The sequence below is a fragment of the Mobula birostris genome, chromosome 4, assembly GCF_030028105.1.
Source record: "Mobula birostris isolate sMobBir1 chromosome 4, sMobBir1.hap1, whole genome shotgun sequence".
NCBI lineage: Eukaryota > Metazoa > Chordata > Chondrichthyes > Myliobatiformes > Myliobatidae > Mobula > Mobula birostris.
Genome location: NC_092373.1, coordinates 35,480,647 through 35,508,076, shown reverse-complemented (window position 1 = coordinate 35,508,076; position 27,430 = coordinate 35,480,647). Strand labels below are relative to the sequence as shown.

Sequence of the window (27,430 nt, the reverse complement as noted above, 5' to 3'; positions counted from 1 at the left end):
AACATATTTGACATACTCTGTCCTATCTAGATCTTTTACAGTATGGGACTCCCAGTCAATATATGGAAAGTTAAAATTACCTGCTATCACAACCTTATGTTTTTTGCAACAGTCTGCCATTTCTCTACAAATTTGTTTCTGTAAGTCCTCTCAACTGTTGGGTGGTCCGTAATATAGCCCATTAATGTGGTCATACCATTCTTGTTCCTCAGTTCCACCTATAAAGTCTCACTAGATGAGTTCTCCAGTCTGTCCTGATTGAACACTGCTGTGACATTTTCGCTGACTGGTAATGCCACCCCTCCGCCTTTAATCCCTTCCTTTTTATCACATCTAAAACAATGGAACCCCAAAAGATTGAATGCCAGTCCTGCCCCTCCTGCAACCAAGTCTCTCAAACGGCAAGAGTATCATAATTCCATGTGATGATCCATGCCTTTAGCTCATTTGCCTTTTCTACGATACTTCTTGCATTGAAATATATGCAACTCAAAACATTAGTCACACCATGCTCAACCTTCTGCTTCCTGACTTTGTCTGAGGTCTTACCAACATCTGTCTCCACAACCTCTCCACTGTCAGTTCTGGTGCACTGGTTCCCATCCCCCTGCAACTCTAGTTTAACCCCTGCTAGAAAACCTTCCTGCTGGGATATTAGTCCCCCTCCAGTTTAGGTGCAAATTGTCTCTTCTGTACAGTTCACACCTTCTCTGGATCCAAACATTGGAAACTCTCCATCCCATACCAATTCTTTAACCACTTGTTAAACTGTATAATCATCCTACTTCTGGCCTCAGTAGCACATGGCCTCAGTAACAATCCTGAGATCACAACCCTGGAGGTCCTGTTTTCTTACTTAGCACCTAACTCCCTGAACCCACTTTGAAGAACCTCATTCCTCTTCCTACCTATGTCTTAGGCACCTATTTGGCCATGAACTCTGGCTGTTCACCCTCCCACTTAAGAATGCTGAGAACTCGATCCGAGATGTCCCAGACCCTGGCACCTGGGAGGCAGCATACAATCCAGGAATCTTGTTCTCATCCACAGAACCTCCTTTCTGTTCCCCTAACAAATCTTCTATTACCTTCTATTACTTCTCCCTCTTCCCTTCTGAGACCCAGAGCCAGGCTCCGCGCCAGAAATAAGGACATGAAGCCAGTCCTTATTTTTCCCTGAAGCAGCGCCAAGCTATTTTAGCCATGCTCAGGCAGATGTGGGATATGCAGCTGTATTCTGCTCTCAAGATACTAAAAGCATGCTAACTTTGATAGTAGTAATCAACAGGATAGCTGACCATTATCCATTCCCCGAAGATCTAAAATAGTCTATTATTAAATTTAAAAAAATAGAAAAGGTCAATCTGAGTTAGGGCATTATCATTATCCCCATAAAAAGAAGCTAAATGCAAGAGGAGACAGTGAATGCTGTTCTATCAAACCAATCTTATTGACGGAATAAGTCGATTGCAGCCAGCAAAAAAGTTAAATAAAGCAAGAGAGAAGCTTAAAGTGTTGCCAATCAAAAGTAACATCCCAGAGATGGTAGTACTTTAGAAGTTAGCAAAGAATACTAAAACATTGAAAAGGAAAGGGAAAACAGAAAAGAACAGCAAAAGGTAACTTTTAGTTCTTTACAGATTGAGACAGAAACTAATTACAGTGGGGAATAAGGAAACGAAAGGGAAATTAAAGAGATACTTTGGTTCTGCTCCACGGAACAAGACAAAAAAAAATCCTCCTTGAAATGTGAAGAATGACAGGGACAGGATGATTGAACGATGGAAAAACAGTATCAGTCAAAAAGCAAGTATAGGAGAAATTAATAGGAAAGACAATAAATCCCATGGATCCGCTGATCAGTGTAAAAAGTTTTTTTTAAAGAGGTGGCTATAGAGATAAAGGATGGACTGTTTATTACTGGAAAAGACACAAAAAACATAGAAAACATAGAAAAACCTACAGCACAATACAAGCCCTTCGGCCCACAATGCTGTGCTGAGGATGTACTTACTTGAGAAATTAACTAGGATTACCCATAGCCCTCTATTTTTCTAAGCTCCATGTACCTGTCCAGGAGTCTCTTCAAAGACCCTATCGTATCTGCCTCCACCACTACCGCCAGCAGCCCATTGCACTCACTCACCACTCTGTGTAAAAAATTTACCCCTGACATCCTCTCTGTACCTATTTCCAAACAGCTTAAAACTGTGCCCTCTTGTGTTAGCCATTTCAGCCCTGGGAAAAAGCCTCTGACTATCCACACAATCAATGACTCTCATCATCTTATACACATCTGTCAGGTCACCTCTCATCCTCTGTCGCTCCGAGGAGAAAAGGCTGAGTTCACTCAATCTATTCTCATAAGGCATGCTCCCCAATCCAGGCAACATCCTTGTAAATCTCCGCTGCACCCTTTCTATAGTTTCTACATCCTTCCTGTAGTGAGGTGACCAGAAATGAGCACAATAATCCAAGTGGGATCTGACCAGGGTCTTATATAGCTGTGAAATTATATCTCAGCTCTTAAACTCAATCCCACAGTTGATGAAGGCCAATGCACCGTATGCCTTCTTAACCACAGCGTCAACCTGCGCAGCAGCTTTAAGTGTCCTATGGACTTGGAACCCAAGATCTCTCTGATCCTCCACACTGCCAAGAGTCTTACCATTAATACTATATTCTGCCATCATATTTGACCTACCAAAATGAACCACCTCACACTTATCTGGGTTGAACTCCATCTGCCACTTCTCAGCCCAGTTTTGCATCCTATCAATGTCCTGCTGTAACCTTTGACAGCCCTCCACAGTATCCACAACACCCCAACCTTTGTATCATCAGCAAATTTACTAACCCATCCCTCCACTTCCTCATCCAGGTCATTTATAAAAATCACGAAGAGAAGGGGTCCCAGAACAGATCCCTGAGACACTGGTCACCAACTTCCATGCAGAATATGATCCATCGAAAACAACTCTTTGCCTTCTGTGGGCAAGCTAATTCGGGATCCACAAAGCAAGGTCCCGTTGGATCCCATACCTCCTTACTTTCTCAATAAGCCTTGCATGGGGTACCTTATCAAATGCCTTGCTGAAATCCATATACACTACATCTACAGCTCTACCTTCATCAATGTGTTTAGTCACGTACTCAAAAAATTCAATCATGCTCATAAGGCACGACCTGCCTTTGACAAAGCCATGCTAACTATTCCTTATCATATTATGCTTCTCCAAATGTTCATAAATTCTGCCTCTCAGGATCTTCTCCATCAACTTACCAAGCACTGAAGTAAGACTCACGGGTCTGTAATTTCCTGGGCTATCTCTACTCCCTTTCTTGAATAAGGGAACAACATCTGCAACACTCCAATCCTCCAGAACCTCTCCGTCCCCATTGATGATGCAAAGATCATTTCCAGAGGCTCAGCAATCTCCTCCCTCACCTCCCACAGTAGCCTGGGGTACATCTCATCCGGTCCCGGCGACTTATCCAACTTGATGCTTTCCAAAGGCTCCAGCACATCCACTTTCCTAATGTCTATATGCTCAAGCTTTTCAGTCCACTGTAAGTCTTCCCTATAATCACCAAGATTCTTTTCTGTAGTGAATATTGAAGCAAAGAATTCATTAAGTACCTCTGCTATCTCCTCTGGTTCCATGCAGACTTTTCCACTGTCACAATTGATTGATCCTGTTCTCTCATGTCTTATCCTCTTGCTCTTCACATACATGTAGGATGCCTTGGGGTTTTCTTTAATTCTGCTCATCAAGACCTTCTCATGGCCCCTTCTGGCTCTTCTAATTTAATTCTTAAGTTCCTTCCTACTAGCCTTATAATCTTCTAGCCTTATAATCTTCTATTTTCTAGATCTCTATCATTACCTAGTTTCTTGAGGGAGGTAATGATGGGATTGGACAGATTTGTGAAAGCAAAGTCTTGTTTAACAAGTATGTTAGTGTTTTTTTGAAGTTGGAAAAAGCAGAATAGATGAAAGTGCACATGGTGCATTTGGACATCTAAAAGCTGATACACACGAGGTTATTAAACAAAATTGGAGACAGGATGGGTGTTAATATAGCAGCACACCTAGAGCATTGGTTAAACATAGTGCAGAGATACTGTAGTCATTTCTTTATTTTGGAGGTTGTAAATAGTGGGTATGGCAGATATTTTGCTGGAGCACCAACTTTCTCCAAGCTACTGTATATCAATTTCATAAGTTATAATCTTTCATATGACTTAGAGAGAAGCCACTTATTCTTCAAGTCTATGTTGCCTCTCAGAGCAGTCTCATTAATCTCATTTCCCTGTTTATTTTCCCTGTAACCCATTTCTTTACACATAGCTATCAACACTACCTTAATCCCAAACTTATATTTGACACAATTTACATGAGCCTGTTAATATATTGACCCACATGTCTTTAGGGAAGAAACCAGAGCAATCACAGGGAAATCAAGCAAACCCCACACATGCAGCATCAAAGGTGTGGATTGAACAACTGGAGCTGTGCCTCCACTGCATTTCCTGCAGCATCGCTGTGCAGACCCAGTATGCTTTTATCTCTTTGGGAAAGATTTGAATGTAGGGAAAAAATATGATATAAACAAGTGCCACGCAATGTCTGGGGTAATGTGAGCATTGAAGTGAATGCAATGAGGCTTCAAGTGGATTATTGTTAGGTGAAGCAAAGGGTGAGGAGATGGCAGATGTAATATAAGATGGGAAAACAAAAAACAAAAATACCTTGGCAGAAAATTTTCAATGAAGGGAATTCGGAAATGGTTTTCCAGTTTGATTCCTAAATGGAAGAAGTTGTCCTATAAAGCAAGATTGGGAAGCATTTCAAAGAATGAGTGGGTTTCTCAGTGCAACATATAACATTCTTATTGAACATGACAGGGCAAAACATAAGCGCAAAAGATTCTGCAAATGTTGGAAATCCTAAGCAGCACTCAAAATGCTGAAGGAACACAGCGAGTCAGGCAGCATCTATGCAGAGGAATAAACATCCAATGTGTAAAAGAGAACAAAATCATACAAATAGTGAAAAAAATTAAACAAACAATACATAGCTCTGCAGCTCATGTTGTGAATTTTGTGTCTGTTGTCACAGCAAATGTAGGGGTAATGTTTTCCATGGTTGAGGTATGAGGAACTAGAATATCTGTTTTAAAATAAGGGATAAGAAACTCTAGATTGGGAAAATAAATCTTTCCTATGTTGCGGAATTGAAGTTTGCATCATGAATTTAGGGGAACCCTGTCTGATCAAAAACAGTATTATAGAAAGTGTCTTGATAAACACAGTATGTTGCTGGTATAAGCAAAATGTAAAGATGTCCAGCAAAGAAAAAAACAGTTGTAACCCTCCCACTGTGGCTCATAATAAACCAGGCTTGTTAGCTAACAGCCACGGGACTCAGCAGCACATGGGTAACGGTGAGAAGACGACCTTCAATAAGCAACACACGTTTAGGGTAGGTTTGATATGGATTCAACTAAACAGGAAAGTTGGAATGTTCTGGGGTGGGTGGGGGGGGGAGTGGAAATTATGGTGAATGCTGTGTAAATACTGCCCCATGCAAAGTTGTCATTCACCAGGGAAATGAAAGGCAGATCTTACACTAGCAAAAAATTAAAATGGAAGTATATTTACAGATATTCCAACATTAACAAACTGTTAATAGAAAAAAGGGCCCAGTGCAGTTAGACTAGTCTAAATGTGCACACAAATGTTGGAGCTCATTTCTGGAGCAGTCAGGTGCTTCGCTTTGGTTACTCACACGCTGAGCCTACTTTCAGCATGAGAGACTCCAGCCACAGTTCAAACTGCCCTTGAGAACCATTTTGAATGAACTGGCTAACTCAATAGTATTGACACTTCCTCCTTGGAACCATTCGTCTGCACAAAGTACCTCTTACAACAGGGTCTCTCCTTCAGGCAGGATTCTGCAAGAACCCTCCCTTGTGCTCTTCTCCGCACCTCCTGCCGACAAAACCAAAACCACCCCACCATCCCTCAGAAATCCGATCCTGCCCAGCTCTCTCAGCGGTTCCATTGCATCCCACTGGACAGACCGTTACAGAGCATTACCAAGTCAAACCTGGTTGGCTGACACAAAATTCCTTAGCCAGCAAACAGCTCCTTATCTTGGCAGAAGCCAAGACATTAGTCTATGAAGCTTAATTAACAGAACACTGCATTTTGCAGAAAAGCTGCAGAAATAAAACACCTCACAGCATAACAGTAGGAATATAATAAGACATGTTTTTAACCAGGGCATTACATAGTCAACAGCATTTCTTCAAATGCTGAAAACTCTTCACTACCACTTTTATGTGTCTAATTCAAATTATAAATTCTAATTTGCTTTTATTAAGATCTAGTATAAAAATAAGAATATCAGAATTGCCAACTAAACTTTATTATCTAAGTGTTTATCAGCATATTAAAACAAAGGCTCAAATCAGTTTTAAAATTATTCAATATATAATGATTCATCTGTGCAGTGCTTTTAGTTCTTTAAGTAAGCAGTATAAACTTTATTATAGTATAGAATGCATGGCATGCTTAGGCACAGTCAGCATGGCTTTGTGCAGGGCACATCATCCCTTACAAACTTGAGTTTTTTGAGGAAATGACAAAGACGCCTGAAGGTAAACAATGGATGTTATCTACAGTACATGAACATTAGCAAAGCATTCAATAAGGTAGATTGATTCAGAAGATAAAGATGAAAGAAATACGGGGTGAATTGCAAGGTTTGATTCAGAACTGCCTTGCCTGTATATGGATGGAGGGTTGTAATCCTGACTGAAGAGCCTTGACGAGTGTTTGGCAAGGATCAGTGTTGGGACCTATGTTGTTCGTGGTATGCGATATATCAATGATTTGGATGAAAATAAAAATGAGTCAATAACCAAGATTGTGGATGACACCAATGCTTTCCTCTCACTCCTGCCTCTGGGAAGGAGGCACGGAAGCCTTATGTTCCACACCACTAGGTTAAGGAACCCTTCAACTATCAAGCTCCCGAGCTGGCATGGATAACACTTCACACACCTTAATTCTGAACTGATTCCATAACCTATGGACTCACTTGCAAGGATTCTGCACCCCATGGTCTCAGTACTTTCTATTTATTTATGATGTATTTGCTCAGATTGCCTTCTTTTGCATATTGGTGGTTTGTCAATCTTTGTTTGTATGTAGTTTCTCATTGATTCCATTGTATTTATAAGATCTACTGTGAATAGCTGCAAGAAAATGAATTGCAGGGTAGTATATGGCGACAAAGACAGACTTTGAATATGAACTCTCTATGAACCTTCGAGCTTTAAGATTAGTGGAATTGTGGACAATATAAAGGACTATCAAAGAATACAGTGGTATATACTGTAGATAAGTTATAGATATGGGCAGAGAAGTGGCAGATGGAGTTTAATCTGGGCAATTGGGAGGTCTTGCATTTTGGAAGGTCAAATGAAAAGAGAAAGTGGCAGGCCCCTTAACTGCATTGTGGTGTGGAAGGATCTCAGGGTCCAGATCCACAGTTCACTGGAAGTGGAAACACAAGTGGATAAGTTGGTAAAGGGGGCATATGGAATACTTGCCTTCATTAGTAGGAGTATTGAATATACAATTAAAGAAGTTATCATGCAGCTGTATAAAACTTTAGTCAGGCCACACTTGGAGTATTGTGTGGAGAGGGTGCAGAGAAGATGGGATTAGATAGAATGAGCTATAAGGAAAGGTTAGACCAACTTGGGTTGTCTCCATGGAGATTCAGAAGCTAACAGGAGACTTGATAAAAGTTTTAACATGTATTTGACATATATGCCAGGAAAGCACTTGATCCTCTATCCCATCTTTGTTTCAAATCCATCCATGGCCTTATCTCTCCTTGTCATTATGCATCTGAGAATATCCATGCGCCTCTATTTCTGGACTTCTCTTCATCACAGTTGGTCCACTTTTAGTGATCATGACTACGCCTTGGAGATACCTTCTAAACCTCTCCACCTCTTTACTTCTCTTTTTCTCAAAAATAGTCCTTAAAATCCATTTATTCAAACAATTCTTTCATCAACTGTCCTAATATTTCCTTACATGTTTTGTTGTTAAAATTATTTTGATTGATAACATTCCTTTGAAGCACTTGGAAAACCTTGCTATGCTATAAACTTTATATAAGTACAAGTAGTTGTTAAGAAGCCATAGCAAGCAGAGGTTACTTGGTTGTATTAGAAGGTATAATCCCTATGAAGTAATGAACTCCATTGCTTGATCATAGATCAAGTTTGGAATCTTGTTTCCAGCTTTGGTCCAGTCAATGAAGTAATGGAAGTGGTACCATGTTCATGGGGATCAGAAGATAATTCTGCACCTAATTAGTGGTTGTGCTGTATATTCATAAAAATCTGGGTGGTTTTATTTCAGAGGAAGTCTATCAGTATATCATAGACTTCCAGAGCAAGGTCTTCTTCACAACCACTGCTCAGACATGATCTTCTGCATCAGCCTACCATGATAGACTTTGTCAAATGCCTTACAAAAATCCATGCAGACAATATCCACTGTCCTACCCTCATCAGTCACCTGTGTCACCTCCTCAAAATAAGTTAGTTAGACCTGACCTTACCTGCGCAAAGCCATGCTGACTGTTCCGAATGAGGCCACGTTTTACCAAATGCTCATAAATCTTCTACCTAAGTATCCTCTCCAATTGCTTAACAGAACCAATATAAGCCTAAGCATCCTCTAACATTCTGGATTATCCCTCTTTCCCATGAAAAATTCAGAGCTAGAGTCCCTAAGGCAGTCCTACAGTGAGTTCAATGCTGAACAACAACTCCTGTGCTGCTGCTAGTGCCGAACTGTATTGGTTTCTGCCATTTCTTTGGATTCATCAGCTGCATAGAGAAGGGGAGCCTGCTGCATGGGCAACAGCACGCTCTCCATATTGTAATGGTTTGCGTTTTGGCTTGACAGCTAGGACACAACATCCATGGTTGACCCTGAATCAACAGAGAGTCTCTTCCTCCCTTCTTTCCCTTCTTGAACAAAGGAACATTAGTGACTCTCCAATCCCCTGGAACCTCCCTTGTTGCTAGTGAGGATAGAGTAACACCCTTCCACCACTACCCGCTTTCTTCTTTAGGCAAGCCAATTCTGAATCCAGGCTACCAGCTCTGAGGCTTCCTTTGGTCAGGGATCAACCATGGATGTTGCATTCTAGCCATCTGTGATCATTCGATATACCAGCCAAAGGAATGGCAAAGACTGCATAGTTTAGCACCAGCAGTGTCACCAGGAGTTGCCGATCAGTGTTGAACTCAATATAGGACTGCCTTAGGGAACATATCATTGTGTATCCCATGAATTTTAATCTTCTGCATCAGGTTGGTAGAGTTGTGTAGAATGAATAGGACTATCAAAGAATACAGCAGAACATAAATATGGTTGAGAAATGCCAGATGCAATTTAATTCAAGTAAGCGTAAGGTGTTGCACTTTGGGATGCCAGATATATGGGGTAAGCTGCAGAGTTAATCGCAGGATCCTTAGCAGCATTGATGTACAAAGGAATCTTTGGGTCATACCCATGCTGTAGCTTCTTGAAAGTGGCCATGCAAATAACTTAGGGTGGCAAAGAAAGGGTTTGGTTTGCTTGCTTTCTTTGCCTAGTGAACTGAACACAAGAGTAAAGAAGTCATGTTGCAGCTATTTAAAACTTTGGTTTGGTTGCATTTGGAGTATTGTGTGTATTTCTAGTCTTCCAATTATAGGAAGTTCAAAGTTCAGAAGTTCAAAATTCAAGGTAAAATTTATTATCAGAGTACATACGTGTGATTTGTATTTAAGTATGAATCGTTGGAACAATGAAATGGCTAGTTCTATTCCACTCGAAAAAATTACTTATAATTTAAGAGATAAAAATGAAACATTTTTGAATATTTGGCGCCTTTATTTACAAAAGATAGGATGACATATTTAGTTGTTCCGATGATAAAGACCTTGGTCCCTTGGGGAAAGTAATAAATAAGTACACTAAATTTATTTTGAATCCCATGGAGCATGTGGAAACCTTCCAATATCTAGGCAGTTCTTTTTTTTTCTTCTTTCTTTCTTTTTTTTTTAGGTAGGAGTATATATTGGGGGGAAGGGTTAAGGGGAGGGGAGAGGGTAGACATTATCTTTTCATCTTTTCATGTATTCACTTTGAAAACTCAATAAAAATTATATTAAAAAGAAGAGTACATACACGTCACCATATTCAACCCTGAGATCCTTTTACTGTGGGCATGCTTAGCAAATTTATAGAACAGTAACCGTAAACAGGTTCTGTAAACTGTAAGCTGTAAGCAAACTGTGCAAATGCAGATAATAAATAATAGCAATAACTAACAAGCATGAAATAACAAGATAAAAGAGTCCTTAAATGAGTGTAGTTGTCCCCTTTGGTTGAAACACCTAATGGTTGAGAGGCAGTAACTGTTCTTGAACTTGGTGGTGCGACTCCTGAGGCACTTGTTCCTTCTACCTGATGGCAGTAGTGAGAAAGGAGCCTGGCCTGGATGGTGAGGATCTTTGATGATGGATGCTACTTTTCTATGGCAATGTTTCACGCAGATGTGCTCAATGGTTGGGAGTATTTTACCTGTGATGTGCTGGGCTGAGTCCACTACATTTTATAGGATTTTCTGCTCAAAGGCATTGGTGTTCCCATACGAGGCCATAATGCAGCTAGTAAGCACACTTTCAACCACATATCACTGGAAGTTTGCCAAGGTTTTTGATGACATGCCAAATCTCCGGAGATTCCTGAGGAAGTAGAGGTGTTGCTGTGTTTTCTTTGCAATTATATGTATACGATTCGTCCAGGACAGGTCCTCTGAGATAGTGACATCCAGGAATTTAAAGTTACTGACCCTCTCCACTCGATCCTCTGATGATTACTGGCTCACATTTCCCTCTTCTGATGTCTACTATCAATTCCTTGATCTTATTGAGGGGTTGTTGTTATTACACCACTTAGCCAAACTTCCAGGCTCCCTCGTGTATGCTGATTCATCACCACCTTTGATACAGCCCACAACAGTGGTGTTGTCAGCAAAATTGTATATGGTGATGGAGCTGTACTTAGCCATTGCCATAGGAATAAAGTGACTAGAGCAGGAGGCTAGGTACACATCCCTGTGGTGCCCCTGTGCTGATGGAGATTGTGGAGGAGATGTTGTTGCCAATCCGAGCTGACTGAGGTCTACAAGTGAGGAAATCCAGGATCCAATTGCACAAGATGGTATTAAGAGTCTTGGAGTTTACTGATTAGTTTAGAAGGGATGATGGTGTTAAATGCTGAATTGTAATTGATAAAGAGCATCCTGATGTATGCATCTTTGCTGTCCAGGTGTTCCAAGGTTGTATGAAGAGCCAACGAGATAGCATCTGCTGTACTCCCACCCCGACTGGATGCTTTCCTTGGATTCCTTGGACACCAAAGGATCATTATGAGACATGGGGGTGCACTATGGTTCCTCCCTGTTCTGGTGATCAAGGTGAGCATAGAAGGCATTGAGCTCACCTGGAAGTGAAGCTCTGCTGTCCCCTGTGTCACAAGATTGTAGGAAGTTACGCCAATCAAACCCCGCCACAGCTGTTGAGCATCCTTTGTTGATTCCCGTCTGGTCCTGAATCTCCACTTCACTTGTGAGATGGCTTTCTAGAGATCATACCTGCACCTCTTGTAGCACTCTTGATGTCCAGAGTGGAATGCCTCTGATTGGTCTCTCAGCAGATTCCAGATTTCATTGTTCATCCAGGGCTTCTGATTGGGGTAAACCCTGAATCCTGACTGGGGACACACTCATCCACAGTGGTATTAATAAAAGCTGTAATGACCCTGGTGTAGCCATTCAGGCCCTCAAATGGAAGGATGTGGAAGTTTTGTAAAGGACAGAAAATGTTGACCAGGATGCTGCCAAGATTAGAGGACATGAGCTATAAGGAGGGCTTGGGAAAACTTGGGTAGTTTTCGGGGTAGGCTGATGGGAATACACAATGAAACGCTTGGTGCATGATTGGGTCTGCTCAAAACCTGGGGAGACCAGTTCCAGCTCCAGCCCCAACACTTGTGAGAGGAAAGTATTCCAGGATGAACGCTGCAGTACCTGAAGACTGTTGGCTCAGATTCTAATGCATCAGGAAAGTGCAATGATGGAAGCTCAGAATCCTCCCATCACAGCAGTTTTTGGTGTTTCACAGCACGCCACCAATGGGCCGTCCAAGGTTGCTTGCTTTGTTGAGTCATCACCCGAAGGAAAGGCAGTGGCTCAGGAGAGTAAACTTGCAGCTCATTTTCAGTATAGCATAATCTGTCCTTCTCCTCCACTACCATTACACTGCTGACCTTGTGATTATTTGCCAGCTGGTCGGCCTAGTGAGAAGTCCAAAGCCAGGCTCCTCATCTTTTTTTTACTGCAGTTGTTTGAAGGGTCTCGCCCTGAAACATTGACTGTACTCTTTTCCATAGATGCTGCCTGGCCTGCTGAGTTCCTCCGGCATTCTGTGCGTGTTGCTTGGATTTCCAGCACCTGCAGATTTTCTCTTGGCAAAGCATTATCTATGACTGTGTGTTATGCTGTAGTGTACAGTAAATCATCACCAGCGTCTCCTTAATGAAGTGAATAATATGATTCTCCCACACGCCCACCCCACAACCTCCCAGTGTGAAAAGCATAAGACCTCAGTTGGACCAGTAACATCACTGGCGTCCAAAAAAGTGGCTGAAGGATTTCCATCCACTGAGCACCTTCTCCATCAATGACTGACAGTTGCTCTTGCTCTAATCATTTTTCTGGAGGGTGGAAGTCTCACTAGCAATGTGCCCTCTGGATCTGCACAAGAAATTGGAAGCAAATTGGAACCCATTGTCCCATAATAAAACAGGCTTCACAGAACCATACATCAGCTGCATGCCTTGCTTTACTGCTGAGTTGGTGGCAACTGGCTAAGAGAGATTATCACAACTCATGTGGGGGAAATATGAATAGGAGGTGTTAGAGTTTATGAAGTTTGCCAATGTTTTTAAGGAACTATTACATGGCACATTCTCAACCAAAGGATTTTAGTGTATTAAAAGCCTGTGACAATGTTAGTGAAATTTATATGATAGAATATAATAATCAGTTTTGATACCTATGTGGAAACCTGCCAGAGTGTTGTTAAACTGCCAGTATTATGTCATAGTATTGACTGCTTACCAGTATTAGTAAATCAACCCAAAATTTCCTGTCGGTAATAAAGTGACTGACCTTGAAGAAAGTTACCCACTCAGATCTCTGGGGCATGGATTTCCCATCCTTGATGTTAATTACATTCTGGCATCACTCTCGGAAATCTCTGGGAACCACCAACAGTGATGTTATCAGGTAGGCTGGGCAGCCAATCAAGCTGCAGAATATTTACAGATAGGAAGTCCTGAAGTTTAAAAACACTCCATTTTTAACTGACTTTCAAAACACTTTATATAGAATGAAGATTGAGAAAAAAAATATTGTGGTGAAAAAAGATTTCAGGAATAACATTAGCTCCATAGAACTGCTGAATCAGTTCAGCAGTAATCATGGCTTTGTACATTAAAAGCTTGTTTACACCACATCCAATAAGACGTAGCTTTCTTAGGGATCTGTACAGTAAAGTTAGTGGGTAATAAATTGAAATAACCTTGAACTCAGTGAACTTCCTTGGAGAAGTGTGTGTGTGTGTGTGTGTGTGTGTGTGTGTGTGTGTGTGTGTGTGTGTGTGTGTGTGTCTGTGTGTGTGTGTGTCTGTCTGTCTGTGTGGTAACATTTTCACATCATTACAACCACACAATCTAGGCCTCTTAAAAAACATTAGCAAATTCTGCTGTGCAACAAGTTAGAAATGTTGCTTCTTATAAAATTTAGAAAATGTAAAAACATTCCAAATGATTTGGCTACATCACATGGAGGAAGAAATAAATATTATCTATAAGAGTTAACCTGAGGAATGGATGATGAATTTTGATGTGGTTCAAAGTCAAGGTAATCTTATTGATATACATATATGTTATCATATACTACCTTGAGATTCATTTTCTTGCAGGCGTTTACAGGAAAATAAATGAATAAAATAGAATTAATGAAAACTATACATAAGCAAAGACCGACAAACAACTAGTGTGCTAAAGACAAGTTATACAAATAAAAATAATAAATAAGACTAAGAACATGGTTTGTAGAGTCGGTTGGTTGTGGAATCAGTTCAGAGTTGAGGTGAGTGAAGTTACCCATGTCGGGTCGGGAGCCTGATAGTTGTAGGGTTCTAACTGTTCATGAATTTGCTTGTGTAATACCTCCTGCACTAAGGTAGTAGCAAGAAGAAAACATGGCCTGGATAATGGAGGTCCTTGATGATGGATGCTGTTTTCTTTTGGCAGCAATCCATACAAATGCATTAAACAATGGGGAGTGCTTTACCTGTGATGTACTGGTTTGCATCTACTACTTTCTGTAAAAAGTGGTGGTTAGGTGTAAATGTAATCCCATGATCCTGCATTTTTCACCATTTCATGCTCTTTTGTCTGCATTTTCATGTCCCACATGTCAAGAAATGTAGAGGAAGCTTCACCCAAACGCTGAGCAGTGGAGACGACTTAGTGGTGAGCGATAATTTTGATAATCAACTGCAAGATAACAATTCATGAGGGGTCATGAAACAAGAGAGACCAGATACTCAACACAAGGCAACAAGGTAACTGAATGCTAAGAGCAAGTGGCTGAGACTGGGTGGTTCAATGAGTAAACAAGAATTGCAGATTAGAGCTGGGTTTAATTAGGCTGCAGGTGACGAGTTGGAAATGAATGGCAGGTGACTCCTGTTAGGTGGGTGGAGACGTGCAGGCCTGACAGGAACAGCCCTCCCACTACAGCCAGCTCTCGATGGCCCAGGATGACTCATCTGGGTCTGTGGGATTCCTTAATGGGTGAGAGATCCAAGATGTAAATGGATGGCATCTAAGACCTCTCCTCTGGGCCATGCTCTTTCCAGATGAGCACACCCTGTTCACAACTTCAATCCATCACCTGGCAGACTGCACAGACCGGACCATCTTCCAGCATCCTTGGTTCCGGAGGTGCGGGCTCAGCTGGATGGAGTGGTCCATGGACCACAGGCTTGAGGCAGAGCACATGGAAGGTAGGTGTGATGCTGGCGCTGGAGAAGGTAAGTGGCTGGATTAGTGCCATGGGTAATTTTAAAAGGACTAATGAGCTGGGGTGAGAGCTTGCATGGTGTCAGTGTGCAGGGGCAGATCTGTGTAGACAGCCAGACATGGTCGCCAGGCCAGAGCAGTCTGGCTGGGCGCCAATGTCAGTAGGCACAGGTGGCAGCAAGGATGACCCTCCATGCCCTCTTCCAAGCAATCCAGCATTGACGAACCATGGCGCTGATGGTTGGGACCTTCACCATTGGCTCCACTGTGGGGACCGATGGGGGTTGTTAGGCACAAAGCTCTTTGAAGGGTGACACACATGTGGGAGAGGAGGTGTGTAGATTACAGTATGGCTCGGCCCAGAGAAGGTATTTCTTCCATGGGGGAAGGTTAAGGGCAGTGAAACTTCTAACCTGATTGGCACCTTCTGACTGACGGTTGGTCTGTGGAATGATAGCCAGAGGACAGACTCACTGTGGTGCAAAAAAGTAGGGAGCCGGAGGCTCACCAGAAGTGGGAGACAAACTGTGGGCCTCAGGTCTGACACAATGTCCTGAGGGAAGCCATGTTAGAGAACCAGGTCTGTCATTTCAGCATCTGGTGGAAGCTTGAGGAGGGCAACAAAGTGGGTTGCCTTCGAGAACTGGTCCACCACTACCATGATCACCATGCCCCATCGGAACATGGCAAACCCGTGATGAAATGCAAGGCAACGTGGGACCGTTGGCATTGAGGGACCAGTAAAGGCTGCAGGAGCCCGGAGGGTTGCAGGTTGGAGGAATTATACTGAGCACATCGAGGGCAAGCAGTACATCTGCTATCATGGTGGGCCACCAGAACCATTGTCACAGAAAATCCAGAGTTTGTCCTGTGCTTAAATGTCTGGAGATGTTTGAGGAGAGCTTCAGCATACATAGCTGTTGGCAGGCATGTCAGCCACAGCAGGCTCGTGCTGTAGAGCCTGATGAATCTGATTCTCAAGGTCACAGAAAATTGGGGCGAGGGTATGTGATGTTGGAATGATGGGCTGAGGGTTGATCTTCATTTCAACTGGGTTGTACAGTTGAGACAGGGCGTTTGCCTTAGTGTTCTTGGATCTGGGTCAGTAGGAGAGGGTGAATTTGAAATGCTCAAAGAAGAGGGCCCAGCGAGCCTGGTGTGGGTTAAGTTGTATGAATATGAGGTTCTGGTGGTTAGTACAGATCAGGAAGGGCTAAACGTTTCCGATCAGCCAATGTCTCCACTTCTCCGAGGCCAATTTAATGGAGAGTAGTGTAAGGTTGAACTTGAATGAACAGAAGGACATAGGTGTGTCTTCCCATCTGGTTCTTGCTGGGAGAGGATGGCCCCGGCACCCATGTCAGCTGTGTCTGCCTCTACCATAAAAGGTCCAGCGGGGTTTGGATGGTGGAGAATGGGAGCGGTGATGAAGCATCGTTCGAGCTTCTTGGAAGTGTGGTCTGTGGTTATCCGGAGGTAGGTGACTTGGTGAGGGAGGTGAGAGGAGCAGCAATTTGGCTGTAGTTCCTGATGAAATGGTGGTAGAAGTTGGAGAAGCACAAGAAGTGCTGTAGATGTTTGAGGGATCGCAGTCGGGGCCACTCAACAATGGTGCACACTTTCTCTGGATCCAAATGGTTATGCTTTGGGGTAAAAGGACATAACCAAGAAAGAAAATGACTGGTTTTTGAGGAGATATGACAGACCTGGTCTAGGGGCGTCCTTGACAAAGATGGGGATGTCGTTGAGGTAGATGAACACATACATGTGTAGCATGTCTCAGAGGATCTTGTTGACAAAGGCCTGGAAAATGGCTGGACTTAGAAAGTCCAAAAGGCATCATCAAGTAATCATGGTGGTGAGTGGGTATTATGACTGCGATCTTCACTCATCCACTGGCAGATGCAGATCAAGTTAGACATGTTCCATAGATCCTGTTTGATAAAGAACTGGGCTCCATGGAGTGTTTCGAATGCACTTTCCCTCCGGGGGAGAGGCTAGCGGTCCTTGATGGTGATTTTGTTGTGTCCATGGTACTCGATGCAGAGACGAAGTCCCTCTTCTTTCTTGTTGACAAACAAGAATGCTGTATCGGTTGTAGACTGGGATGGTCGAATGAAGCCAAGTTGTAGTGCTTCGGGCTCGGGAGGGGAGAGGGAGAAGAGAAGGCTGGGGAGTGTAAGTGAGTGAGGTGAGTTAACAACGCTTGTGAATTCCAGCTGCACTCCACCACAAGGGTCCTGAATTCCACAGCGTATCTAGCAGTCAGAGTGAGCTATGACATGGGTGAACTATTCAATCCGCAGCCCCCATTCCACATCCCAGAAAGTCAAGAAAGTCTAAGTGGTTAATTGCTCATATTTATTGCAAGTGGTGGATTCATTGTCCCACAGAGGCAAGCAGATGATCAATGACTTCTGGATGATGTGCTCATGTCGACAGATGACTTCCTTTGGGTGAGCATACTCTGCTGGGTCAATAAATGGTTCACTCATCCTGTCAGAAAGTGAAGTGTAGGGGAGGCCTGACCCAAACACCGAGCAGCAGAGACAATTTAGCGAGGAGAGATAACGTTAATAATAAACTGCAAAATAACAAGTCAAGAGGGACCACAAAACAGGAGAGAACTAATACTTAACATGACAAGGCAGCAAGGTAACAGAAGGCTTGGAGAAACTGGTTGAAGCTAGTTGGTTTGATGAGTGACCAAGAACTGTGGATAAGAACCAGGTTTAAATAGGTTGCAGGTGATGAGCTTGAGCTGGGTGGAGACAGAGAGGAGCCTGCACGTGCAGACCTGACATTTCTCACAGGTTGCATTTGATTCCTTTACCTAATTGCCCCATTAATTCATCAGCCAGAAGGCAACTATGGCTTATCACCTTGCCAATTCTGGTCTCATCCTTTCACCTTGTCCCATCTCTCCCTAACCCACCTTCTTTGCATCTTTTCCTACCCAATGAAGAATCTTTGTCATCGAATAACTTTGTTTCCCTTTCAACAGCTGTGGCCTGACCTGCTGTGTGCTTCCAGTATTTTCAGTTTTAATTACAGATTTCCAGCATCTGCAGAGTTTGATTTTGTTTGCTCTAAATGAGATTATCCACTTGATAAATTATTGGTGTCATCAAGAAAGAGAGACAACATGTCACTTGATGGAATTGAAGCCAAATACTCAGAGTTACTGATAGAAGCTAAAGAGCTGAGGCTTGATTTTTTTTTCTGCCAATGTTTGTCATTCTGAGGCTTGATAGAAGATAGGCAATGAAAGTTTGGCAAAAGGGGATGGTGACCAAGAACACCTCTGAGGTGAGTTCTGAAAATAAGAGGCACTAGTGGATGGAGGGCACTAATGCACATCAGAAGTGGCTGTTTGAGCAGAGAAGGACAAACATTGACAGCAAGACAGCGCTTGCTGGGGTCAGGGAAGAGCAGGGCCAGGAGGGTGCAGTGGCCAGTTGATGAACAGTTGGGGTGAGGGCCAGGGGTGGAGGAATTTGAATATTTTATTTAATGAATGAGGAGGCAAGCAGACTATATTGACCACATAAGAGCTGCCAGAACAGTGTGGTACAGAGGCACAGCTGGTAAAGCTGCTATCCTTCAGCTCCTCTGATTTGACTTCAAAGTTCAGACATCGAAGTACATATACGTTAACATATGCTACCTTGAGATTCATTTCTTGCAGACATTCACTGTAAAAAAGAAATACAATAGAATTTTATGAAAAACTGCAAAAATAGGCGAAGACTGATAAACAAGCAATGTGCAGAAGACGACAAACTGTGCAAACAACAAATAATAAACTCAAAAGATCCTGCAGATGCTAGAAATCCAGAGCAAAACAGACACAAACCGGTCAGATCCCACTTGGAGTACTGTGCTCAGTTCTGGTCACCTCACTACAGGAAGGATGTGGAAACTATAGAAAGGGTGTGGAGGGTATTTACAAGGATGTTGCCTGGATTGGGGAGCATGCCTTATGAGAATAGGTTGAGTGAACTCGGCCTTTTCTCCTTGGAGCAACGATGAGAGGTGACCTGATAGAGGTGTACAAGATAATGAGAGGCATCAATCCTGTTGACGCATGGCCAAGTGGTTAAAGCATCGGTCTAGTGATCTGAAGGTCGCTAGTTTGAGCCTCAGCTGAGACAGTGTGTTCTGTCTTTGAGCAAGGCACTTAACCACACATTGACCGGTGCCAAGCTGTATCGGCCCTAGTGCCCTTCCCTTGGACAACATCGGTGATGTGGAGAGGGGAGATCTGCAGCATGGGCAACTGCCGGTCTTCCATAAAACCTTGCCCAGGCCTACGCCCTGGAAACCTTCCAAGGTGCAAATCCATGGTCTCACGAGACTAATGGATGCCTATATGATCATGTGGATAGTCAGAGGCTTTTTCCCAGAGCTGAAAGGCTAACATGAGAGGGCACAGTTTTAGGGTGCTTGGAAGTAGGTACAAAGTAGATGTCAGGGGTAAGTTTTTTTATGCAGAGAGTGGTGAGTGCATGGAATAGGCTGCTGGTGACGGTGGTGGAGACGGATATGATAGCGTCTTTTAAGAGACTCCTGGATAGATACATGGAGCTCTGAAAAATAGAGGGCTATGGGTAACCCTAGGTAATTTCTAAAGTAAGTACGTGTTCAGTGCAGTATTGTGGGCCGAAAGGCCGGTATTGTGTTGTAGGTTTTCTATGTTTCTATGTTTCTAAAATGCTGGAGGAACTCAGCAGGTCAGGCAGCATCTATGGAAATGAATCAACAGTCGATATTTCTGGCCAAGACCCTCATCAGGACTGTAACAGAAGAGGGAAGAAGCCATAATGAGATGATGGGGGTATGGGGAGGAAGTCAAGCCAGAAGGTGATAGATGAAGCCAGGTGGAGAGGGGGATGAAGTATGAAACTGGGGGGTGGGGGAGGAGATGATAAGATTCAAGATTGTTTAATGTCATTTCCTGTATGCAAGTATAAGGAGAACTAAATAATTGTTACTCCAGACCTAATGCAACACACAAAAAGATAAAGAACACAATAATAACATTAAAAACATACACAATAAATATAAATACATAAGGTAGACTATATACATAGATTGATTGTATGTCTATAAAGTGATGCTAGTTTGAGCATAATTGACTGAAATGACAGGAAATAATAAAACAATGGTGGAGTTGGTGGGTGGAGCCTTACTGCTTGGGGAAAGTAATGATGTTTGAGTCTGGTGGTCTTGGCTTGGATGGGTGCCCATGATGGGAGGGGACAAAGGGTGTGTGGAATCCTTCATGATGTTCCTGGCCCTTTTCTGGCAACTTTTTGTGTGTACATTATGTCCTTGATGGCGGGTAGGCTGGTGCCAGTGATGTTTTGGGCATTTTTGACTACCTGTGTAGAGCCTTCCTCCCCGCTGCAATGCAGTTTGTTTTCTGTACCAAGCAGTATGCAGCTTGCTAGGATGCTATCTACTGTGCATCAGTAGAATGACCTGAGTATGCAAAGTCCAGCTCTCTTCAGCCTCCTCACAAAGTGGAGGTGTTGTTGAGCTTTCTTGACTGTGTAGGATGTGTTCCGGGACCATGAGAAGTTGTGTGAGATGTGCACTCCCAGGAGTTTGAAACTTGCTCACAGTTTTCACTGCCGTGCTGCTGATGTAAAGAGAGGCGTGAGTGGTGTGGGTTCTCCTGAAGTGGATAATCATCTCCTTTGTCTTATTCACATTAAGGAAGAGGTTACTTGCCTGGCACCAGGTCTCGAGCTCTTGCACTTCCTCTTTGTAGGCCATCTTATTGTTGTTGGTGTTGAGCCCCATCACTGTCGTGTCATCAGCAAACTTAACAACGTGATTGGGCGCTTGGCCATGTAGTCATGTGTGAGCAGAGTGTACGCAATGGGCTCAGCACACTGCCTTGGGGCATCCGTGTTGAGGATGATGTGGAGGGAGGAGCGATTGTGCATCCTGACTATCTGAGGTCTAATAAACTCCTCTCGGGGTTCCAGCCAGGTATAGGTAATGATAATAAACAACATTTTGATGAAAAACTCTGACACCTTCTTGATGGCAGAATTTGTCATTGAAACATTGGTTATAATCGACACCAATACCCAGCTGAAAGCCCAAGAAGAGTTTATTCGTCATATGTGCCAGAAGAGCTCTAGATTCTTTATCTGAGGTCTGTTTGTTATGAAATCCAATACCCAGTTGACAGTTGCACAGACCGGGGAATAAGAGTTTGTTCCCTAATATCTGTGACACAATCCAGAAACAGCATTCTGACATGTCTGAAAGTGGCCTTGTCCTCTAGGTCTGTTTGGGCCTTGTGAATGGCAGGTGCCATGGTATCTGTTGTAGAGTGGTTCTGTCAGTAAGCATATTGATGATTGTCCAATGTGGCCAGAAAGGAGCTTTCGAGATGAACCATTACCAGCCATTCAAAGCACTTCATGATGATTGGCATTGGTGCCGCTGGGCAGTAGTCATTTAGTTCTGAAGGTGTAGGTTTCTTTGATACATGGATAATGTGGATGACTTGAAGCACGTGGAGACAGTAGCCTGGATGAGTGAAGTGTTGAAGATGTCCGTGAAAATGGCAGTGAGATGCTGTGGGCAGTCCCTGAGTACTCAGCCTGAGATGTTTTCTGACCTGGCCACCTTATGGGGTTTGATCACCTGGGAGGGAGACAGCATTGTGTTGCATGCCTCAAAGCATGCAAAAAGTAGTTTAGAGCATCAGGGAGGGAGACATCACTGGTGCAGTCGACACTGTTTTTCCTCGTATAGTCAGTAATGCCTTGATGCCTAGCCACATACATGGGGGATCACTATTAGAAAGGTGTTCCCAGATTTTTTTGTGCATAGGTAGTCTTTGACCTTTTGATGCCTAAGATGAGGTTTCTTTTGGCTGATCTGAGAGTTGTTCTGTTACTGGCCTTGAAGGCAGTGCCCTGGGCTTTTAGTAGGGAGCGCACCTCTGTGTTCAGTCAGGGCTTCTGGTTGGGCCGTGAGATGACTGTGCTTGAGATACCAACATCACTATACACTTACTGATGTAGCCAGTGACAGATTCCTCAAGATCTGTAATCTCTTCTTTTGTGGCATACTCCTTAAATATTTGCCAGTTGGTCCATTCAAAACAACCCTGCAACATAGAGATTGTCTCATAACACTGTGCTGTGATAGTCCTCTAACTAGGTTCTCCATTTTCAGCAGCAGTCAGTATGCTGGGATTAACATTATGGAGATGTGGTCAGAGAGATCAAGATGAGGTCGTGGGATTGATTTGTAAGTACCATGTCTGTTTGTATAAACTTGGTCCCCTAGTGGATATAGTGACGAGTGGTGGAATTTGGCTAAAATATCTTGCAGGGTAACATGATTGACGTTTCCTGCAATTTTGAAGAGACTGTCCAGATGCTTTTTTTGTAGAGAGCTGGAGAAGAAAGTGGATCATAGGAGAAAGGGAAGGAGGGGCAGCAGTGGGAGGGGTTAGGCAGGTGTGGAGAAGAGTTATGAAGAATAGAGTGGGGAAATCAAGAAGAGGAAATGGGAAGGGGGAAAAATACTGGAATGTGGAGAATTCAATGTTCATGCCATCGGATTGGAGTCTATGTTGACAGAAAATGAGGTATTGGCTTCTCCAAATTGAAAGTGTCCTCCTATGACAGAAGAGGAGGCCGTGGACTGATATGTTAGAATGGGAATGGGGATAAGAATTGAAATAGTTGGCCATTGGGAAATTCTGTTTTTTGTGGAAAGAGCTGAGATGGACAACAAGACAGCCACCCAATCTATGTCGAGTCTCACCAATGTAGAAGAAGCCATAATGAGAACACCCGATACAGTAGATGACCCCAACAGTTGTGTAGGTGAAGTGTTGCCTCACCCGGAAGGAGTCTGGGGCCCTGAACGGAGGTGAGGCAGGAGGTGAATGGGCAGCTGTTGCACTTCTACCACTTGTAGGGTAAGTGCCAGGAGGGAGATTAGTGAGGAGGGATGAAAGAACAGGAGGAGTGATCCCTGCAGAAAGCAGAGGGTGGGGGGGGGGGGAGGTAAAGATGTGCTTGGTTGTAGGGTCCCATTGAAGGAGGTGGAGGTTGTGGAGAATGGTGTGTTGGGTGCAGAGGTTTATGGGATGGTAGGTGAGGACAAGAGGGACCATTACCCTGTTAAGATGGCAGGAAGATAGGGTGAGCACAGATGTCTGGGAAATGGAGGAGATGCGACTGAGGGCAGCATCACTGGTGGAGGAAGGGAAACACCTCATTTTGGTAACATGCCAAATCTATGCAAACTTCTCAGAAAGTAAAGGCTCTGTTATGCCCCCTTTGTGATGACATTTATGTGCTAGCCGCAGTGCAGATCCTGACCTCTGGCGCTTAGTCTTTGGGTTTGCTGTGATTATGTGGGTTTTTCTTGGGGTGTTCTAGTTCCTTCCACATACAAAAGATGTGTGAGCTGAGCTCTGTAAAGTACCCTTGTGTGCAGGTGAGTGAAACATCTAAGAAGAAAGTAGGAAGAATAAGGATTGGAGTTTGGCTTACTGTAGACGGGCGCTTGGTGGTTGGTGTGGACACAGTGGACTGAAAAGTCTGCTTCCTTGCTCTGTGAAGATGTAACTTGGACCAGTGTTGCCGATGCCACTGGCCAGGGCTGAAGATTAATTGGCAGTGACCACAACAGGAAAAACTGGATGAGGGAACATTGGTTTGAATCACTTGGGAGAAAAGGAAGATTTGAAAAGCAGCAGAAGCTGTAAGATTTTGATGAGGATTTTTGAGTAGTTTATTCTGGGGAATCTTGACAACCCCTGAGCAGGAACACTGACAATTACCTTTACAGCCAAAAGTTTTAGTCACTAGTGAAGTCAGCCAGGACCATCTACTGGCCTTCTGCTCACTGGTGCTGAGACAGCTGCAAAGTGCTGATCTGGAGTTACAAGTTTATGACAATCTGGAGTTTGCAGGACCAGAAACAAAGTTGAGTTAATGGATGGGAGTGACTCAGAGGGGTCGGCAAGTCGGTGGTGGGAGTTTCCGGAGCAGATGAGATAAATTGATTTCCCACGGGGAGAAGGGGAAGAAGAGAGGGAAGGCAGATTAGGGGGATGTTTGTGGTGGGTAGGCGAAGGGTAGTTGCAGTGAGGATGGTCCTGCTGTGTGCCACCAGCCGAAAGCACTTGGATTGTATTTACTCGCCGTGCAATAATAGGGGTGTCGCTTTAAGGCCAGCTGTATCTAGTGGCAGTCCTTCTCCCACTCGTGTGCCGATCCACAGAGAGAGACCTAGCTCTCTGCCGCCAGAATCCTGGGAAACGTCCTTGAATTGGGTGCAGACTGCCCCCAGATGTGCGCGATTGAGGCTGCGAGCCAGAGGCAGGGCGGCGGATGCAGGCGATAGCAACAGGAGCAGCATCCCGCACACTCACCGGGAGCGACAGGGCAGCTCTTGGGAAAGGCTGCAAATGTAGAGGCGTTCAACAGTCAGGTAACCGGCAACCTTCGGACACATTGGATCGGTTGCAGGGCTGATGGGTTATTTGTGTAACTTTTTCCGTTAGAGCTTTGCAGGTGGAAAAGTGCGGCAGTAATAACGGGGGCGGCTTGAGTTGGAACATTGAACGTAGTGGATGTTACGGCTTAACTGATTTGATCTGTTTTCCTTGCGACCGCAAATCGGGGTAAAGAAGGCATTCTCTAGTTAAAGGACAATGTATTAAGAATTGTTATTTTAATAAAGAATCATTCTGTTAAGTGTCTTTGAAGCCCAAACCCACCAGTCGCTTAGACAGTCTTTCTTTTTTAAGTGATTATATATATCACTCCTTTATTTGAAAGGTTTGACATTTTAAAGTGTATTTTATTCATTAGTCCCGGTTCTCCTTGCTAAAGATGTAGGGTGTTAATTTCGTTAGCTCTGGACAAATAAAACATTTATGAGCTCCTTTCAGCTGTGGAGTTTTACAATGATTCGAGCCAAGCCGGTTTACAGCCCAACAATGTTTCCGTTCGTAATTCCGACCGTTTCGGAGTCTAGGTTCAGAACTCGTAACAATTCTCAATTCAGCGCCGAACCAACATTCGCTTCTCTTTGCAATAAATAACTTTTACATGTGTCGTAGTGTAAAGAGAAACAATTTGTTGATCAGATATTTTCATGAGAAACGCTTCCAATGAATATACTTGAAGAAGGGCGGCCTTTATGTCACAATAAGGCGATTTTCTAATTGTTGGTTGCATTCTTCAGAGTATTAAGTAAATTGATATCCCGACCTTTGCGGGATATGTAATTTTCTTAAGCTCCTAACACAGTCTAACTTCTTTATATAATGGTTTGACTTCTAAACAAATGCTTTGTTTCTGACGACCAATACCATACATGTTATCACTGTAGAGTACGATTTATTCATCCGTCCGGAAAATGCGACGATAATTTTACCGTTTAGATAACATAAAACATTTTAGCCGGACACGTACAAAACACAATGTAACTTTTTATTGAATCAAGTTTTCTATTTGCATTCAGAGTGGCCGCATTTCTGAATCCAACATCGAGCATTACGACTCCACTTCCTGTCCTTTCCAGCTCTCTCCCTCCCATTTCCTGCAGTCTCTGGTGAAGTGAATTTTGTTTTATGGGCATCGTACGCTTCTTGGTCACACAATAACCGTTTTTCATCTCTGAACCCATATAGTAAATCATTCCAGCACTTGCGGTTGGCACCTTCTGACTGTTAATCTGCTCGTTTTTGCTTCTCTTTGCAAATTCCTTGTAAATTCGGTTGTAGACCAGCGGCAGCTCCTTCACTCCTCGTTCAACACCCATATTCCCTCTCCATTAGCCTTCTTCCTTGATGATCATCTTTCGTTTCACCCCCCCTCCCATTTCTAAGGTTGCCTTTCAGCAGGGGTACAACCCTTTACTTCCCAGTACTCTGCGTGGTCGTTCTCCAGTTATTTAATGGAGACCCGCTAAATGGAGATTGTTTAACCTGTTGGGGGGAAGGTTATACTGTTGATGGGACCAGATTCAGGTTTGTGCTCAAAAGCTGCTTCAGGAAATGCAATGCCCCCATTGACTTTAGGGAATCTGCTGTCCATGCCCCCTCAAAGTGGAGGTGAAGGACCTCAAGATGGAACTGCGAACCTCAAGTCCATGCAGGCGCCCTGCATAACATGCACCACTTCACAAACTGGGCACCTGCTTGTCTCAACGGGCACCTCCTGATCGATCTGTGATAGACTACAGATCCCATGTTGGCCACCTCAGAACCCACAGAGATACAGCAGAAGGACGTCACCCTTGATCCAAGGGACTGCTTAAGGAGATTCTGCTCTCCAAGGACATTAACCTGGTTGCCAATTTACCTAACATCCATAGTAGGTGGCTCGTCATTGATAAACACATAGCAGTATAATTTTCTGAGGAAAAACGTTCAATTTACTGCAGCCAAGTAAAGATCTGGCAAGAAATCATAAATTAAAGACAGTACAAGGACATGGACTGTATAAGTCAGGTAAAACTTCCTAAATACAATTGGCAATGACAGAAATTGAAAAAAAAAGATATTTGTCAGCACTTTTCTTCACTCTACAACTTTGAATGTTTCCTGTATTTTCCAGTTGCATTATATTTTATTAACTTATTTGTGGTAGTAGTTTGTTTTATGTGCTGTCTGTGATGTTTTGTGGGAGCTCCTTGGTCCAGAGGAACATTGGTTTGTTTGGTTGTATACATGTACAGTTAGATGACAATCAACTTCAACTTGAACTTAAAGTGCCAGGAGGGAAATCAGTGGGGAGGAACAAGTAGACAAGACAGTCGTGCAGGGAGTGGTCCCAGTTGCATTTTTCTGTCCAATATCCACAGTATTTCATTTGGAACCCAAGGATTTAAAGAAGTACTGTATCTCTGTCTTTAGTATTGTTACATTAGCCTGTGAGTCTCCCAGAATTTTTGTATCGTCATTAAACAGAACTACTTTCCATACTGTTAGTTGGGTTTGTCATGTCTGAATATAGAGTTTTGCAGTAGCATTTTTTAATCACTATGGATGTTAACACTGCCCTTGGTTTCTTTAGAAATTTATATTGTAGATAATATGTGCCAAAATGTACATAGAGCTTTTATGCCCATATTTTGAATTACAGGGATACTATGTCCTTTTAATTCATGATATGGACATTTATTCTCTT

General features: G+C 43.2%; 1 protein-coding gene across 7 annotated transcripts in view; it reads left to right on the top strand.

The window, feature by feature from the left end:
* vwa5b2 (von Willebrand factor A domain containing 5B2) overlaps positions 1-27,430 on the top strand; it is a 171,446-nt gene that overhangs the window by 19,140 nt on the left and 124,876 nt on the right. For 4 of the 7 annotated variants that reach the window (XM_072255145.1, XM_072255143.1, XM_072255138.1 and 1 more), the window contains exon 2: positions 14,640-14,782. The exons of 1 other annotated variant lie outside the window; for it this stretch is intronic. The gene's annotated coding sequence lies outside the window, so the exon portion shown is untranslated. Of the gene's footprint in view, positions 1-14,639; positions 14,783-22,445; positions 22,521-24,331; positions 24,723-27,430 lie in introns of those variants that run through there. 2 more of the 7 variants (XM_072255139.1, XM_072255140.1) reach the window with 2 other exon arrangements.